Raw genomic sequence first — 18935 nt, forward strand, 5'->3', positions numbered from 1 at the left:
TGGATTCCTGCATTGTTAATAACACCTGCATGCCACCCCCTTGTGTAGAGAGGCCATGATTGTTCCATTGATTGATAAATTCAGTTGTTGCTCTTTCAATTCTTGGCAGATACACATAGTGCAGGCAAAATAGATGTAGTTCATTCAGCGAATCCACTACCCCATGCTCCTCCATGAAGTTAAAGAGATTTATAAAGTGTCTGGATACTACTCGATTGAGCTCCGCCCATAGTCTCTGAAGGGAATATAGAATACTTTATATTCTAATGTGTAATTCTAACTAGTTTGGAAGAGAATGTGTATTGGAGTATAAGGGTATTTGGCCCCATCGGGGGGTATTTGGAGACAGATGTCAAGGAAGAAAGGAACTGCGGGGAGCCACTATAAACATTGAATGCAGGAGACATCGGCAGGCGACACCTGGAGGCGGCGTCTGGAGCCAGATCAGATGGTCCGCAGAACAACGATGACGTGAGATTACGGACCAATCAGACGACAGCGATTCCATACTGGCCTGTTTGAAACATTGTATAAAGTCTGGGGTAGAGTCAGATAGTTTTGGTTCGACTACTTTATCTGCTAAGGATAAGATAGGGTAGTTACGAACCCAGAGCTCTGCAAATGTATAGACTCCTCTGTCAGGAATAAATTGGTTGGTTTTGATACATTGTTGTGAACGAAGTTCTTTCACGAAAACGAACACGCTTGGAACTGCGGGAGTTAGGAGATTTTAAAACACAGGTTCCTTCATCTCTCAATCCTTTGGTTGTGCACTGATACACATGTAATAACACTGTTCAAACCTCTTTTCTCTAACATAAAAAGGGCAACGTTAATATTTTCCATACCATGATCACATCTATCTATCTATCTATCTATCTATCTATCTATCTATCTATCTATCTATCTATCTATCTATCTATCTATCTATCTATCTATCTATCTATCTATCTTAAAATAAATCTCCCACAAGTATGTATGCGAGCATTTGAGATGGAAATGTGAAAGGATTTGAGTATATTTCATGAAGGGATTTGAGGATGCGGCACGGTGGCCGACTGGTTAGAACGTCAGCCTCACAGTTCTGAGGACCCCGGGTTCAATCCCTGGTCCCGCCTGTGTGGAGTTTGCATGTTCTCCCCGTGCCTGCGTGGGTTTTCTCCGGGCACTCCGGTTTCCTCCCACATCCCAAAAACATGCATTAATTGGAGACTCTAAATTGCCCGTAGGTGTGACTGTGAGTGCGAATGGTTGTTTGTTTGTATGTGCCCTGCGATTGGCTGGCAACCAGTTCAGGGTGTACCCCCCCTCCTGCCCGATGACAGCTGGGATAGGCTCCAGCATGCCCGCGACCCTAGTGAGGAGAAGCGGCTCAGAAAATGGATGGATGGATGGATTTGAGGATGGTATGTGAATAGATCTGACATGTTCATGCGAGTGTGTTTGAGGTGTATGTGTGCAAACATTTGAGGCGTGTATGTGAGCGTGTATTTATATGAGTTGAAAAGTAAGTGGTTTCAAAATAAAATATGGCATTGACCAACAGTGATAAAGTGCAATAGTAAGCCTTACTTAAGCAGTAGCGTTACATATCATTATACTGTATAGTACATACATATATATTTTTAATGTATATATGTCGTATACTTGTTGATATTGTGTTTCAATAACGCTTTTCCTCATTGATTTAAAATGACTGCTTGAAATGTGTAAGTGCTGTCGGATATGACGTAATGGTCGGCCAATCAGAAGCCGTGTCATGTATGACGTAGGACTAGGCTGGCTCGTCTATCAAGCGCGAGATGCCATTATTCAGTCGCGGATTCTGGCGAATAAATGTGCCTTTTCCCCCTCCTTGAGCCGTTACCTTGTCGTGTCGTGGTGGAGGGGTTTGTGTGTCCCAGTGATCCTAGGAGCTAAGTTGTCTGGGGCTTTATGCCCCTGGCAGGGTCACCCATGACAAACAGGTCCTAGGTGAGGGACCAGACAAAGCACGGCTCAAAGACCCCTAATGATGACGACAAACAATGGACTTCGTTTTCCCTTGCCCGGACGCGGGCCACCAGGGCCCCCCACTGGAGCCAGGCCTGGTGTGGGGCTCGAAGGCGAGCGCCTGGTGGCCGGGCCTGCACCCATGGGGCCCGGCCGGGCACAGCCCGAAAGGGTAACGTGGGTCCCCCTTCCCATGGGCTCACCACCTGTGGGAGGGGCCATAGGGGTCGGGTGCAGTGTGAGCTGGGCAGTGGCCGAAGGCGGGGACCTTGGCGATCCGATCCCCGGCTACAGAAGCTGGCTCTAGGGACGTGGAATGTCACCTCTCTGGCAGGGAAGGAGCCCGAGCTGGTGTGTGAGGTCGAGAAGTTCCGACTCGACTCGCCTCCACACACACCTTGGGCTCTGGTACCAGTCCTCTCGAGAGGGGTTGGACTCTCTTCCACTCTGGAGTTGCCCATGGTGAGAGGCGCCGAGCAGGTGTGGGTATACTTATTGCCCCCCGGCTCGGCGCCTGTACGTTGGGGTTCACCCCGGTGGACGAGAGGGTAGCCTCCCTCCGCCTTCGGGTGGGGGGACGTGTCCTGACTGTTGTTTGTGCCTATGCACCAAACAGCAGTTCAGAGTACCCACCCTTTTTGGAGTCCTTGGAGGGGGTGCTGGAGAGCGCTCCCGCTGGGGACTCCATTGTTCTGTTGGGGGACTTCAATGCTCACGTGGGCAATCACAGTGCGTCACCTTGTCGTGGTGGAGGGGTTTGTGTGTCCCAGTGATCCTAGGAGCTAAGTTGTCTGGGGCTTTATGCCCCTGGCAGGGTCACCCATGACAAACAGGTCCTAGGTGAGGGACCAGACAAAGCACGGTTCAAAGACCCCTAATGATGACGACAAACAATGGACTTCGTTTTCCCTTGCCCGGAGGCGGGCCACCGGGGCCCCCCACTGGAGCCAGGCCTGGTGGTGGGGCTCGAAGGCGAGCGCCTGGTGGCCGGGCCTGCAGGACTCGCCTCCACACACACCTGGGGCTCTGGTACCAGTCCTCTCGAGAGGGGTTGGACTCTCTTCCACTCTGGAGTTGCCCATGGTGAGAGGCGCCGAGCAGGTGTGGGTATACTTATTGCCCCCCGGCTCGGCGCCGGTACGTTGGGGTTCACCCCGGTGGACGAGAGGGTAGCCTCCCTCCGCCTTCGGGTGGGGGGACGGGTCCTGACTGTTGTTTGTGCCTATGCACCAAACAGCAGTTCAGAGTACCCACCCTTTTTGGAGTCCTTGGAGGGGGTGCTGGAGAGCGCTCCCGCTGGGGACTCCATTGTTCTGTTGGGGGACTTCAATGCTCACGTGGGCAATGACAGTGAGACCTGGAAGGGCGCGATTGGGAGGAACGGCCCCCCCGATCAGAACCCAAGCGGTGTTCTGTTATTGGACTTCTGTGCTCGTCACGGATTGTCCATAACGAACACCATGTTCAAGCATAAGGGTGTCCACACGTGCACTTGGCACCAGGACACCCTAGGTCGCAGTTCGATGATCGACTTTGTGGTCGTGTCACTTGCAGCCGCATGTCTTGGACACTCGGGTGAAGAGAGGGGCGGAGCTGTCAACTGATCACCACCTGGTGGTGAGTTGGCTCCGATGGTGGGGGAAGATGCCGGTCCGACGTGGCAGGCCCAAACGTATTGTGAGGGTCTGCTGGGAATGTCTGGCAGAATCCCCTGTCAGAAGGAGTTTCAACTCCCACCTCCGACAGAACTTTGCTCATGTTCCGGGGGAGGCGGGGGACATCGAGTCCGAGTGGACCATGTTCCGCGCCTCCATTGCTGAGGCGGCCGACCGGAGCTGTGGCCGTAAGGTGGTCGGTGCCTGTCGTGGCGGCAATCCCCGAACACGTTGGTGGACAAGCTGAAGAATGAGTCCTATCGGGCCTTTTTGGCCTGTGGGACTCCTGAGGCAGCCGATGGGTACCGGCTGGCCAAGCGGAATGCAGCTCTGGTGGTCGCTGAAGCAAAAACCCGGGCATGGGAGGAGTTCGGTGAGGCCATGGAGAAAGACTTCCGGACGGCTTCGAGGAAATTCTGGTCCACCATCCGACGTCTCAGGAGAGGAAAGCAGTGCACCACCAACACTGTGTATAGTGGGGATGGGGCGCTGCTGACCTCGACTCGGGACGTTGTGAGTCGGTGGGGAGAATACTTCGAAGACCTCCTCAATTCCACCGACACGCCTTCCCATGGGGAAGCAGAGTATGGGTTCTCTGAGGCGGGCTCTCCTATCTCTGGGTTTGAGGTCACCGAGGTAGTTAAAAAGCTCCTCGGTGGCAGGGCCCCGGGGGTGGATGAGATTCGCCCGGAGTTCCTAAAGTCTCTGGATGTTGTGGGGCTGTCCTGGTTGACACGCCTCTGCAACATCGTGTGGACATCGGGGACAGTGCCTCTGGATTGGCAGACTGGGGTGGTGGTCCCCCTTTTTAAGAAGGGGGACCGGAGGGTGTGTTCCAACTACAGGGGGATCACACTGCTCAGCCTCCCTGGTAAGGTCTATTCAGGGGTGCTGGAGAGGAGGGTCCGTCAGGAAGTCGAATCTCAGATTCAGGAGGAGCAGTGTGGTTTTCGTCCTGGCCGTGGAACAGTGGACCAGCTCTACACCCTCGGCAGGGTCCTCGAGGGTGCATGGGAGTTCGCCCAACCAGTCAACATGTGTTTTGTGGACTTGGAGAAGGCGTTCGACCGTGTCCCTCGGGGAGTCCTGTGGAGGGTGCTTCGGGAGTATGGGGTACCGAACCCCCTGATACGGGCTGTTCGGTCCCTGTACGACCGGAGTCAGAGTTTGGTCCGCATATCCGGCAGTAAGTCGGACTCGTTCCCGGTGAGGGTTGGACTCCGCCAAGGCTGCCCTTTGTCGCCGATTCTGTTCATAACTTTTATGGACAGAATTTCTAGGCGCAGCCGAGGCGTAGAGGGGGTCCGGTTTGGTGGCCTCAGTATTGCATCTCTGCTTTTTGCAGATGATGTGGTTCTGTTGGCTTCATCAAGCCATGACCTCCAACTCTCATTGGAGCAGTTCGCAGCCGAGTGTGAAGCGGCTGGGATGAGAATCAGCACCTCCAAATCTGAGACCATGGTCCTCAGTCGGGAAAGGGTGGCATGCCATCTCCAGGTCGGGGATGAGATCCTGCCCCAAGTGGAGGAATTCAAGTATATTGGGGTCTTGTTCACGAGTGAGGGAAGAATGGAACGGGAGATCGACAGGCGGATCGGTGCAGCGTCTGCAGTGATGCGGACTTTGTATCGGTCCGTTGTGGTAAAGAAGGAGCTAAGCCGAAAGGCGAAGCGCTCGATTTACCGGTCGATCTACGTTCCTACCCTCACCTATGGTCACAAGCTGTGGGTCATAACCGAAAGAACAAGATCCCGGATACAAGCGGCCGAAATGAGTTTCCTCCGCAGGGTGTCCGGGCTCTCCCTTCGAGATAGGGTGAGAAGCTCAGTCATCCGGGAGGATCTCAGAGTAGAGCCGCTGTTCCTTCACATCGAGAGGAGCCAGATTAGGTGGCTGGGGCATCTGATTCGGATGCCTCCCGGACGCCTCCCCGGTGAGGTGTTCCGGGCACGTCCCACCGGGAGGAGACCCCGGGGACGACCCAGGACGCGCTGGAGAGACTACATCCTTCGGCTGGCCTGGGAACGCCTCGGGATCCCCCCGGAAGAGCTGGATGAAGTGGCTGGGGAGAGGGTAGTCTGGGCGTCCCTGCTGAAGCTACTGCCCCCGCGACCCGACCCGGATAAGCGGTAGAGAATGGATGGATGGATGGATATATATGAGAGAAAGTAAACTATGCCATGACTACAACCAGCAAGGGTCATTCTAATCTTGAGATAGATTAAAAATTCAAGTTTATTTGAAATCTGCACACATGACATATCTTTTTTTTTATAAATTTGATTAGAATTTTTCATGTGAAAAGAATTGCCCAGGTCCGCTCGAACCCGAACCCGAGGATTCAGATATTGATGTTTGGAGAATTGGTATCGATAATTATCTCAATAAAAGTGCAATGAACATTGTTACGATGTGGGAAACACCTGAACTGGGCTAAAGGTCATTGTGATTGAGACATTGAATGCAAGTAGGCCTAAGCTAATAAGTGTCAATCAAAGCCTACACAGCTATCAGCAGCAATGAAATTGACTGCGTTCATTTTGCCTCATCAATCGTATTTGCAATATTTTTCAATAAGTGTTGTACATCATCCTTTAAACTTCAGTTGTTAAATAAAATTATCTTGAAGTCCATTGGCCCAGACTCAAATGATCCAGCTGGGTGATAGGCTGACACATCCCAATGAGCTCATCTGCAATGAATCCCAAATATTGCGGAAGTATTGACATATGTGAATATGTAAATACTACATCGACCAACATCGTATTTTATCTTTTATTGCTGAAAGATAACGAGAGAGTCTTGTTTCACACAGATTAGTGACGTAGGTTGCTGTGACTTCTTTCGTCCACCAGATGTCACTAATGTTGTTCTCACTGACTCCGAATCTGTTCGGGCACAAATTGAAGGAAAGTCTCAAACCTTCATGAGGCTTTTTTTTTTTTTTTTTTTTTTTGCCAAAAAGATGAGGAATATCACGCGAATATCGTCATCGCAAGCAAAAAATATTTTCATTGCAAGTGATAGTTTTTTTTTGTTCTGTTTTGTTTTGTTTTTAGCTTGAGTTAGATTATCTCCCAATGTCTGATTTTTGCTTGCAATTCAAAAAGTTTTGTTTTATAGTCTTGTTTTTTTCGTTTATAAAGTAAATATTGTCGCAACCGCTCCCCGTACCACCCATTGCTCACCAAAATGCTTCATTTCTGTGTCGTCATTTCCTTTACGTCGGTGGTGCGCCACCAACGGGGCCAGCGAGGGAAATTAAGACGATGGAAACTAAAACACTAAAGAATACAATATAGATAAATACAACAAGCTGTGTGGTGCTTATTTATTGTATCATTTTACTTTTATTATCGCAGCGTTGAGATAATGGACGTCCTCTGATGTTAGACTGGACCATGAGTTGCTCGTGCCTGGTGATTGGCTGTTGTGACGTCAGCAATTTAAGCTTGAACGTGGGCTCAAGTCAGGCAGTCTGTGTGTGGAGTGCCTGGCGTGAGTAGTAGTCGACAGCAGCTCTTGAATGAATGTGCATTGAGTTCTTTGTAAAAATGTGTGGAAGATGTTTTCACTTTAACAAGGGGACATTCAGTTTACACAGATGATGCAACACAACATGTTAAGACCATAGACTTTGCTCAGGGGGCCGTCATTGCGTTTCAACAGGCATCTCCACCTGCCCTTCAGTCTTGCAAATGCATGCTCAGCTGTTCTTCTGGCTCTGCTTGATTTGTTATTGCACATGAACTGCTGGGTGGCCAACCTGCCATTGTCAGTCAAAGGTTTCAGCAGCCAGCCGAGAGCAGAGATCTTCAAAAGTGTCCTCGGATACGCCAAAATTGTTCACCCACTGGGTCGGAACTACGGCTTCCCACCATTTTGATGCTCTAAGGTGCTTCGGGGAACAGCCCCCGATCAGTCGTAAGTGCGTATCGAAAACACAAAACGGTAAAGAAAAATGAAACTGTCAATACTTTGTCAATGGAAACTATTCAAAGAGGAGCTTATTGAAATGAGTAAAACAAAGCAAAATAAAAGCAGACACAAAACCATCTGTAAAATGTGAGAAAGTTACATATTTACATCATGCGTGACATTCCAGCGGCACGGAGGACGACTGGTTAGCACATCTGCCTCACAGTTCTGAGGACTCAGGTTCAAATCCAGCCTTCCTGTGTGGAGTTTGCAGGTTCTCCCTGTGCCTGCGTAGGTTTTCTCTGGGTACTTCGCTTTCATCCAACATTGCAAAAACATGCATGCTAGGTTCATTGAAAATTCTAAATTGCCTGTAGGTGCGAATGGTTGTTTGTCTTCGTGTGCCCTACGATTGGCTGGCGACCAGTTCAGGGTGTACCCGGCCTCTCGCCTAGAGTCAGCTGAGAGAGGCTCCAGCTCGCCCGTGACCATGGTGAGGATAAGCGGGACGGAAAGTGGATGGATGGATGACATTCAATCATAGTATATTGTGAATAAAAAGCTCTAAGCAGGCTAAAAACAGGGGCAGCTATCATGTACAGTATACGATGAGATTGTACTTTGAGTATTTATTACTGTATTTACTTATACACACAGGCTCCAGCACGCCTGCGACCCTCTTGAGGAGAAGCGGCTCAGAAAATGGATGGATGGATGCATTTTTGCAACTTACTCTGATAGTTGCATACTTTACAATAGGTACTTCTTTCCATGAGTAACCAAGGATTGGCACCTCCATAAATGCCTAACTGAGAGAATGCAGGGGTCCACTATATTACCCTTATTGATACTTGTTGTTACATGCATGTTATTATTTTACACTTGTTCACATTTATTGTTAATGTTGACCTGCCTGTTTTTATTATATCCAATAAACCTTAACTCAACTGGCTGTCCTAATAAACTTAAATATGAATATGAACCCTATGACACAACATTTAAGTGAAACATGACAATTGATGTGACCAAACCATGTGTGTTTGTCTTCTTGTGTCTTGCAGACATCAGTGAAGATGTACGTCCCGAGGGGCAGGAGCGGGAGCCCCCTCACATTAAAGAGGAAGTGGAGGAGGAAGAGGTCCACCGCATCGAAGAGGAAGAGAAATTGGAGCCCACCCCCATTAAAAAATAGGATGAGGATGAGCACACTAACATCAAACATGAAGTGGAGGAGGACATCACCAAGTTTCCATCGACTGGTGTCCCTTTGAAGAGTGAAGATGAAGGTCAAAGTGTGGAGAGCAGAGTGGCAGAGCCTCCAAGCAACAGCTCAAGTCAACCTTTTACCTGCTCAGTTTGTGGTCAAAGATTAATTGAAAACGGATTCTTAAAAAGAGACACAAGAACCCACACTGGTGAGAAACCTTTTGCCTGCTCAGTTTGTCGTCAAAGATTCATTCAAAACGGAAGCTTAAAAAGACACAAAAGAACCCACACTGGTGAGAAACCTTTTGCCTGCTCAGTTTGTGGTCAAAGATTCATTGAAAATGGAAGCTTAAAAAGACACAAGAACCCACAATGTTGAGAAACCTTTTGCCTGCTCAGTTTGTGCGCAAAGATTCTCTGTCAAGGGAAATTTAAAAACACACACAAGAACCCAAACTGGTGAGAAACCTTTTGCCTGCTCAGTTTGTGGTCAAAGATTCATTGAAAACAGAAGCATAAAAAGAGACACAAGAACCCACACTGGTGAGAAACCCTTTGCCTGCTCAGTTTGTGGGCAAAGATTCATTGAAAATGGAAGCTTAAAAAGACAAACAAGAACCCATACTGGTGAGAAACCTTTTGCCTGCTCATTTTTTGGGCAAAGATTCATTGAAGCCAGAAGCTTAAAAAGACACACAAGAACCCACACTGTTGAGATACCTTTTGCCTGCTCAGTTTGTGGGCAAAGATTCTCTGTCAAGGGAAACATAAAAACACACACTCGAACCCACACTGGTGAGAAACCTTTTACCTGTTCAGTTTGTCGTCAAAGATTCATTGAAAACAGAAGCTTAAAAACACACACAAGAACCCAAACTGGTGAGAAACCTTTTGCCTGCTCAGTTTGTAGTCAAAGATTCTTTGAAAACAGAAGCTTAAAAACACACACAAGAACCCAAACTGGTGAGAAACCTTTTGCCTGCTCAGTTTGTGGTCAAAGATTCATTGAAAACAGAAGCTTAAGAAGACACACAAGAATGCACACTGGTGAGAAACCTTTTGTCTGCTCAGTTTGTGGTCAAATGTTCATTGAAAACAGAAGCTTAAGAAGACACACAAGAATGCACACTGGTGAGAAACCTTTTGTCTGCTCAGTTTGTGGTCAAATGTTCTCTGTGAAAAGATACTTAAAATACACACAAGAACCCACACTGGTGAGAAACCTTTTGCCTGCTCAGTTTGTGGTCAAAGATTAATTGAAAACGGATTCTTAAAAAGACACACAAGAACCCACACTGTTGAGAAACCTTTTGCCTGCTCAGTTTGTAGTCAAAGATTCTTTGAAAACAGAAGCTTAAAAACACACACAAGAACTCACGCTGGTGAGAAACCTTTTGCCTGCTCAGTTTGTGGTCAGAGATTCATTGAAAACGGAAGCTTAAAAAGACACACAAGAACCCACACTGGTGAGAAACCTTTTGCCTGCTCAGTTTGTAGTCAACAATTCTCTGACAAGGGAAGCTTGAAAAGACACACAAAAACCCACACTGGTGAGAAACCTTTTACCTGCTCAGTTTGTGGTCAAAGATTCATTGAAAACAGAAGCTTAAAAAGACACACAAGAACCCACACTGGTGAGAAACCTTTTGCCTGCTCAGTTTGTAGTCAACAATTCTCTGACAAGGGAAGCTTGAAAAGACACACAAAAACCCACACTGGTGAGAAACCTTTTACCTGCTCAGTTTGCGGTCAAAGATTCTCTCATAAGTATCGGGCTAAAACACACAAGTTTGGAGTGAGAAAAGCAGTGATGAAGAAGCTTCAAATGAAAAAGTAAATGTTTAATATCAAAGGAAATTACGATCATACTGATTTACAAAAATCTCCATTCTACACTCTTTTATTTTTTCAATCTTTTCATTTTCTTTGTATCTTCTAAAAGCCTCCTGTGGACTAATGTTGAGAATTATCACTGGTTCCAAAATACTTTTGTCTAATGTTTTAAAATGAGCAAATGATTGAGAGAAATCGATCTGGATCCGATGTTTGACTTTTGGTGAAAAGGTTGAAAAGTGTAAATGGGATCCTTCATAAAATACAATTCTTCAAACAGTGAAAGTCATTCAATTGTCTTGTTTGTCAAATTCATTTTCTCCGTTGAAAAGAACTGTAATGCCTTTAATCCTTTCAAAACCCTCCAAAACCAAAATAATGGCAACGCAAAGCAAAAAATGGCCCAAGCGACAAGTGGAAAATTGTTCAGCTCGGGCACTGGTACGTCAAGGTAATGCTTGACTGACTTTAAGCACAATGAAAAAAATTCTGCATGTCTAATAATGGAGTGAGACTTTGGAACAGATTGAGTGTGGAGCTGAAACAATGTCCCCGCATAAACCAAAATATCGACAAAATATGAGGAAATGTAATCTCAATATAAATATATATCAAAACAAATTTAGAAACAGGCAATTAAAGTTGCAAGAAAATATTCAAGAATCCACCCCTTCCCCACAATGTAAAATCAAAATCCGAATCATCTTTATTTTGCCAAGTATGTCAAAAACACACAAGGAATTTGTCTCCTGTAGTTGGAGCCGCTCTTGTACGACAACAGAAAGTCAATTGACAGAGCAGCTGTCAATTGACTGTCTGTATATTTTTTGGTGCAGCTGAATATTTGAAGCTGAAATGCTTGGATTGGATATTTTGATGTTAAAAGTAAAATTCTAATTAAGTGTAAAAAAAAATTTGTAATTCAAATTGAGAATCTGATGGCACAGATATACTTCCACACCTAAATTTCCTCCAACACACACCTCGATCGACAATTCTACTTCCTAAGGCCCGGACACACATAAGGATTTTACCAATCTTAAAAGAGTTTTCATCTGCTACAGACCCCACGCATGAACATAAAAAAATCAGCCATTTAACAATTTCTGTCATGTTGTCTGTGGTGTGCTCCAATAATATGAAAGGCACAACAACATACAGAAGGATTGTGTTCCACCACGGGTCTGGAAACAAATCTGTAGAATGGCGATGTCGTCCAGGAGGGACTTGCTTTGGAAAATACTTTTTACTGTCTGGGCAACCCACCTTTCTACAAAAAACCCCATGATATCGGCTAATACGTTTGTTTTTATTTGCGGTTGTTTCCTTGTTCCTAAGTCAGAGTGCTTCTTGATTGGCTACATTCTGTTTCAATTCACAATTCACGACGTCATGACTGGGGGAGACGTTGGCTTCCACACGTGGAGATTTTGTAAGAGTCGTAAATATTTTTCGGCCCTGACCCATATCGGTCCCTATATTCTGAACAAATCCACTCTTAACACATCTCAGATTTAAAGCAAAGCAAATGTATTTATATAGTGCATTTCACACACAAGGTAACTAAATGTGCTTTACATGATGATAAGCATTTCAAAACAAAGAAAAACAAATCTTGTAAACATTTAAAACAAAGAGGAAAAAAATAAAGTACAAAACAGTGTACGTTCTATTGACATATTCTCATAGGATAATCTTTGAAAACATAATCCAGTCTGGCGTTTGAGGTCCTCGGTCAAGACAGGGCAAAACTGGGACAAAAACCAACCTGATTGTCTTGTGTGTACCAGGCCTGACGTGATCTTTTCTTCACCTCAAGTATTGTCTTCATTTCCCAAATTCTCTCTTCATTGAAATGATCTTGCTAAATGGAGGACACCTACCTAGGTGAGGTCACCTTGTTTTTGCAATTTAATGAAAACTCAATTTAGATGGTGCTGCCCCACCATCACAAACGTCCGGCTGTTCTGCCCACACGGTTCGTTTGAACTGCCCCGTTATTACCCACAGCCCCCCGACAGGCCTGTCGTACTCCAAATTGTGAAGGGCGACATTGAAAAATAGAGGCGGACCGCGATAAGTGAACCGCGATATAGCGGGAGTTTACTGTACTCGGTTACTTCCCACCATTGCAATCACATTTTCAGACTGAAGACTGATTTCAATTGGCATGAACAAATGTTTACTCAACCAGCCTACAAGACACAAAAATTCTCCTTCTCCTCTTTTGGTTCACAAAGTTCCTCCTCGTACTCTGCTGTCCTTCTTGCACACAATTTCATACAACGATCACAACATATTATTATGTGTTATGTATTATTATGTTATTTATAACACAACAAATAATATGAGATAGGATGTTTTATTTATTTATTAACATTAGGGGTTTCCATTATGTTGGATAGTGTCATGGAAAGATTGTCTAGATTAACAATTGTTGACTATACCGGAAGTCCCTGGTGGTCTAGTGGTTAGGATTCGGCGCTCTCACCGCCCTGGCCCGCGTTTGCTTCCCGGTCAGGGAACATTAATCCTGAAACCTATTTGGTCATGTGTTGCTCAACATTGAGTGTTATTTGCATTGACCTGGGTTTGATCCTCTCTTCATGCAGCCCAATGGGGGGCACAAGCCAGTCCAAACTGTAGGCTGTCCCAACCCCCGGATAAATGCAGAGGGTTGTGTCACGAAGGGCATCTGGCTTACAATTTTGCCAAACAAATGTGAGTGTTCATCCAAAGAATTCCGTACTGGATCAGTTGTGGCCAGGGTAAGGAAAGTCTGAAATTCAGCTACTGTGGTACTTAAATTATTTTACCACGGGAAGAGAAATTGAGTAGGGGTTATTTTAAAGGAAGAGTTAGCTGAGAATGTCTTGGATGTGAAAAGAATATCAGATCGAGTGATGAGGCTGAAACTTGAAATTGAGGGTATAATAATATAATTATGTATAATGTAATGAGTGGCTATGCCCCACAGGTAGGATGTGACCTAGAGGTGAAAGAGAAATTCGGGAAGGAACTTGACGAAGTAGTTCTGAGCATCCCAGACAGAGAGAGTCGTGATTGGTGCCGATTGTAACTGACATGTTGGTGAAGGAAATAGGGGTGATGAAGAAGTGATGGGTAAGTACGGCATCCAGGAAAGGAACTTGGAGGGACATATGGTGGTAGACTTTGCAAAAAGGATGGAAATGGCTGTAGTGAACACTTTTTTCGGAAGAGGCAGGAACCTAGGGTGACCTACAAGAGCGGAGGTAGAAAGGTATTCAAGAGAATGTAAAATGGAAAGGCAGTTGGTCCTGATGACATTCCTGTGGAGGTATGGAAGCATCTAGGAGAGGTGGCTGTAGAGTTTTTGACCAGCTTGTTTAACAGAATTCTAGCGGGTGAGAAGATGCCTGAGGAATGTAGGAAGAGTGTGCTGGTGCCCAGTTTTAAGAACTAGGGTGATGTGCGGAGCTGTGGGAACTATAGAGGAATAAAATTGATGAGCCACACAATAAAGTTACGGGAAAGAGTTGTGGAGGTTAAACTCAGGGCAGAAGTGAGTATTTGTGAGCAACACAACATCCATCCATCCAGTCACGACATCCAACCTTCTCTTTGGTCTTCCTCTCGCTCTCTTGCCTGGCAGCTCCATCCTCATCATCCTTCTACAAATATACTCACTCTCTCTGGACGTGTCCAAACCATCGAAGTCTGCTCTCTCTAACTTTGTCTCCAAAACATCAAATCTTTGCTGTCCCTCTGATGAGCTCTTTTCTAATTTTATTCAACCTGGTCACAATAGCAAACCTCACCATCTTCATTTCCAGCATCTCCAGCTCTGCTTCCTGTTGTCTCTTCAGTGCCACTGTCTCTAATCCGTACATCATGGCTGGCCTCACCACGGTTTTATAAACTTTGCCTTTCATCCTAGCAGAGACTCTTCTGTCACACCTACAGCACACCTCACCACTGTTCTGCTGCCCTCAAAACCACAGTTCCTCTCTGGGTACTCTGTCATAGGCGACAATAGGCTTTCTCTAGATCCACAAAGACACAATGTAGCTCCTTCCGACCTTCTCTGTACTTTTCCATCAACATCCTCAAAGCAAATAATGCATCTGTGGTACTCTTTCTGGGCATGAACCCCCCCCCCCCCCCACACACACACACACACCCCTGGGACTCTTTCACTGGGTGTGGGGCCACTCACTTATTGCGACAAATAACTCATGAATATGCAAATCGCTTTTGTATCCCCTCACCTATACTCTCGTCCTGTACACTTTTATAATTTACATAATTAATACAACCACGCTTCATTTGTTCCCGCCGGGTTCACGACCCTTGTCCTGCATGCTTCTTCTCCTGTCCTTGTCCTGTCCTATCTTGTCCTGTCCTTCCCTCACAGGGAGTAGCGCTACAGCCCCATGCAACACCGATATTTAATGTTTCATTTCCTCCATTCTGCTTGACCTAACAGCCGAACAGGACAAAAAAAGGAGAAAAAAAGAGGAGGATTTCATGGAAAAGGATGACTTGCTGTGGCGACCCCTAACGGGACCAGCCCAAAAGAAAAGGAGAAGATTATCTCATCAAAACACTATAACAAGACAATATAAATACAAATATTCATTTTGAGAATGAGTCATATCAACCATATTTGCCATTCTATTGTTGTAGGATTCTGTAGCAAATATGCATAAACGTTTTTCAAAGGGTTCTACACCCCCCCCAGTGGAACTCATTAGCCTTTATTCTAGACTATTGTAATTAGAAGTCTTTATTCTATCTCGTCGCTTGTAATTAGTCAGCGATTGGAATGCATGCCAGACTGATTTAGAGTCGTTAGCGCTAAACTGTTTTTCCAACTTTGCTGCATAGTTCCTCTTTGCAATGTTAATTTCTTTAGTCAGCTGGTTTCTTGCTCGATTATACAGTGCCATGTCCCCGCTCTGATATGCGTCCTCCTTAGCCTGGCGAAGCTGCTTATGTTTAGCAGTGAACCACGGCTTGTTGTTGTTGAATGTGCGAAATGATTTTGTTGGTACACACACATCTTCACAGAAACTGATATAGGATGTGACAGTGTCCGTATATTCATCCAGGCTGCTTGCTGAATTTTCAAAGACACTCCAGTCTGTGCAGTCTAAGCAGCTTTGAAGTTCCATCTTTGCTTCATTGGTCCACTTTTTCACTGTTTTTCACTGTAGGCTTCGCACATTTAAGTTCTTGCCTGTACGTCGGTATTAAGTGAATTAAGCAGTGATCAGACGAGCCCAGGGCCGCACGAGGTATAGCACGGTATGCGTTTTTTAGCGTAGTGTAGCAGTGGTCTAAAATGTTATTTTCCCTGGTAGGAGAGTCGATGTGCTGCTTGTATTTAGGGAGTTCGTGGTTGAGTTTAGCTTTGTTAACTGAGTGTCGAGCACAGATCAATGCACCTGAATGCATGGCAATGCCAGCAAGATGGTTTGCTGGTCCTGCTAACGGACAGCACGAGAGCAACAGTTTCAGTCGTGTAGTGGTTGTTATGTTTGCCAAACACGCGTAAGGAACACTGGAGGTGGAGGAGAACACAAGAGAGTCAGTACAAATGCGGGTAGCCAAGTAATCAATCGAACAATAGAGAACGAATCACAAGAGTACCACGGACGATACTACTGGTTCTGGATTCCTGGACCTGGCAGGCTTACTGTATATGCAGGCAGTCATTAGTGCTGATTGAGAACAGGTGCGCGGGCGAGGAGGTGATGATTTCCAGGTTCAACTCCTGGCTAACTCGTGTTCAGCTTTGCATATGGTGTTAAACCCAATGAAGAGTGCTGTATTGGATATGTTTCCTTGTTTCCTTCCTTCCATACTTCCTTTCCTTCCTTCAAATCACAAATGGCTGTAGGAATTCCATTGATGTAGAAATACAAAGAAAAGATGGTTGGCTTGATAACTGCTCAAAACACTTGGTCCTCTCAAAAAAATTCGGACTTCAGTAATGCTGAAATAAACTCCATTATGACTTATCATTTGGAAATATTCAATTCTGCTTGTGAGTTGGTTACTTGGTGGGCTGGTCTGTCAATAAATCCATGTCCGCTTTTGGGCACAACAGCCACCACGGTTTCCGTAGTGTAGTGGTTATCACGTTCGCCTAACATGCGAAAGGTCCTCGGTTCGAGACCGGGTGGAAACAGCTTTTCTTGCTTGTCAGGCAGCTGTTGTATGTTGTTTGCTGGTGATGTTCTGCAGTGAAAGTTACCATAGCTTAGTGGTGTGCATGTGCACCTCATGTGTGAAAGGTTCCTGGTTCAAAACATAGTATGAGCAAGGCCTGGTTATTATTATTATTTTAATTAATCTGCCTTGAAAAACAGCTTCGACAAAAATCTTCTCCCCGTCAGGAATCAAATCTCGAGCTCCTGCTCAGACACCGTGAATAGTTCTGCCAGTGAAGTGGGAATCAGGATCGAGAGGCTGCGTGTGAAGATTCTCAACTTTTGTGTGTGTGTGTATCTTGAAAACTGCATTACGTTTGTCTCAAAAATAAATGTGCTGATCGACAAACGCACAATCAACAATACACAAGCAGAACTGAATATTGACAAATGATAAGTTATGATAAATGCACACACAACATAAAAAAAAAACACATGTAAATTGCAGATATGTTTGTGGATTTAAAAAACACGTATGGAAGTCACAGATATATTTGTATCAAAGATTTTGACACAAATCTCTCCCCATCGGTTTTCATGGCAGATAACAAACAAGCCTTGTTTCCACCCGGTTTCGAACCAGGGACCTTTTGTGTGTGAGGTAAACGTGATAACCACTACACTATGGAAACTGCTGTTTTGCTTTGTCTAACCGCCCCAACAGTACTTTTGGGAGCTGCGACCCTGCAACCCAATGGAAAAAAAAATTGCATTTAACGTTTTGGACGGTAAATCGTGGAGTAATCAATCATTGATTCATTCATTCATCTTCCGCTTCTCCTCACGAGCCTTTGAAACGTCTGAGGCGCTCCCTTCAGGCCAGAGGGCAAGCGAAGAAATTCCAACAGCCACCGCGGTTTTGGGCACATCCTCCGAGCGCACAGGCCCCCCGTGTCTCTCTAACCCTTCCCAGCATCACCTCCAAGTGTCGCCAAAGCACCAACAGCTGCAGAAACGTGCGTACGCCAGCCATGAAGTTGGTGTGAGGCACCGCAGGCTCATTTCACTCTTGATACATCTGAACTTTGCCATGAGAAAGAACGTGCAGACGTTTTCTGGATTTGAGCGTACGCCATGTTTCAGTAGGAAATCCACGCAAGATTTTGTACATGAGGCCCCTGATGACTTGTTTCTCCTGGATGTGTAGATGGTAGTCGTGACTGTTTCTTTTGTCTTTGTTGCCTATTTTTAGTTTTAGGATTTGTTTATATATTTTTTTAGATTATTGATTCCACCATGATTTACGGTCCAAAACAGTGGCAGCTCCCCTTAGCATGTGGTGGACCAGTCCGCCTTGGATCATAACTCCAGCAGCGGTCTCCATAGTGTCGTGGTTATCACGTTCGCCTTACACGTGAAAGGTCCTCGGTTCGAAACCGAGTGGAAACAGCTTATCTTTCGAGCTGTTGTCTTTGGTTTGCCGGTCCCATTACACGTCTCAACAGACGCAAAAGTATGATTTTTCCGGAACGACTTCTCAGATGTTCCAAATGTCAGCGATATGGACTCAAGGGAGACAGAGTTGTCCAAAATGTGGAGGAGAAATGCTGTCATTTTGGAGGACAACACAAGGTGACATCTGGGTGTAGATGCAACGTAAGAAAGACAAAATCAGTCCGGTTAAAGTGGTCAATAAAATCAGTGAAGAGGGTCCAAAATGAAAAGCAGAGTGAGAATATTGCCATGTCAACAGAAAATGTGATTCTCTGTATGGCGTACGTCATAAATTGTGTGGAAATTGCAGTAAAACAGAAAACAGAAAGGAAAGCATGATTTCTGTTTCAGTGTTATAAATAAAGCTATTTTGTCTCGTGAAGGGCAACGCGTCACTTTCGACGTATAAAATTTAGGAGAAAGCGACGACAAACCTTTTATCTGTCTTGTAATCTGAAGGTTGCTACAGGAATTAGATGAGTTCTCGATAGCCAGAGGTCTTTTGTCGAACCCAAACACACACAAATGATACAGGTAGTGAATTTTATAGAAAATTTCATGAGCTCGACCAGGGGGAATCTCCAAGGAAACAAGGCAGGAAAAAGCAAATGAAGGACAAACATTGGTAGAAAGAGGCTGAGCTTGTGATGTGAGGGTGGAATGAGCGTGTATTGACAATGCAAAGAGCTGGGGGTTCCTG

General features: G+C 45.6%; 2 protein-coding genes and 3 non-coding genes across 6 annotated transcripts in view; 3 read left to right on the top strand and 2 right to left on the bottom strand.

Moving 5' to 3' along the window:
* Positions 1-18935, bottom strand: part of LOC133472544 (gastrula zinc finger protein XlCGF57.1-like) — a 221723-nt gene that overhangs the window by 157149 nt on the left and 45639 nt on the right. The window lies entirely within an intron of this gene.
* Positions 1-18935, top strand: part of LOC133472573 (oocyte zinc finger protein XlCOF6.1-like) — a 287199-nt gene that overhangs the window by 146009 nt on the left and 122255 nt on the right. The window lies entirely within an intron of this gene.
* On the top strand, positions 16707-16779 carry trnav-aac (transfer RNA valine (anticodon AAC)). The gene has a single exon. It is a non-coding gene; the product is annotated as a tRNA-Val (tRNA).
* Positions 17361-17433, bottom strand: trnav-cac (transfer RNA valine (anticodon CAC)). The gene has a single exon. It is a non-coding gene; the product is annotated as a tRNA-Val (tRNA).
* Positions 18118-18190, top strand: trnav-uac (transfer RNA valine (anticodon UAC)). The gene has a single exon. It is a non-coding gene; the product is annotated as a tRNA-Val (tRNA).

The sequence above is a fragment of the Phyllopteryx taeniolatus genome, chromosome 23, assembly GCF_024500385.1.
Source record: "Phyllopteryx taeniolatus isolate TA_2022b chromosome 23, UOR_Ptae_1.2, whole genome shotgun sequence".
Lineage (NCBI taxonomy): Eukaryota > Metazoa > Chordata > Actinopteri > Syngnathiformes > Syngnathidae > Phyllopteryx > Phyllopteryx taeniolatus.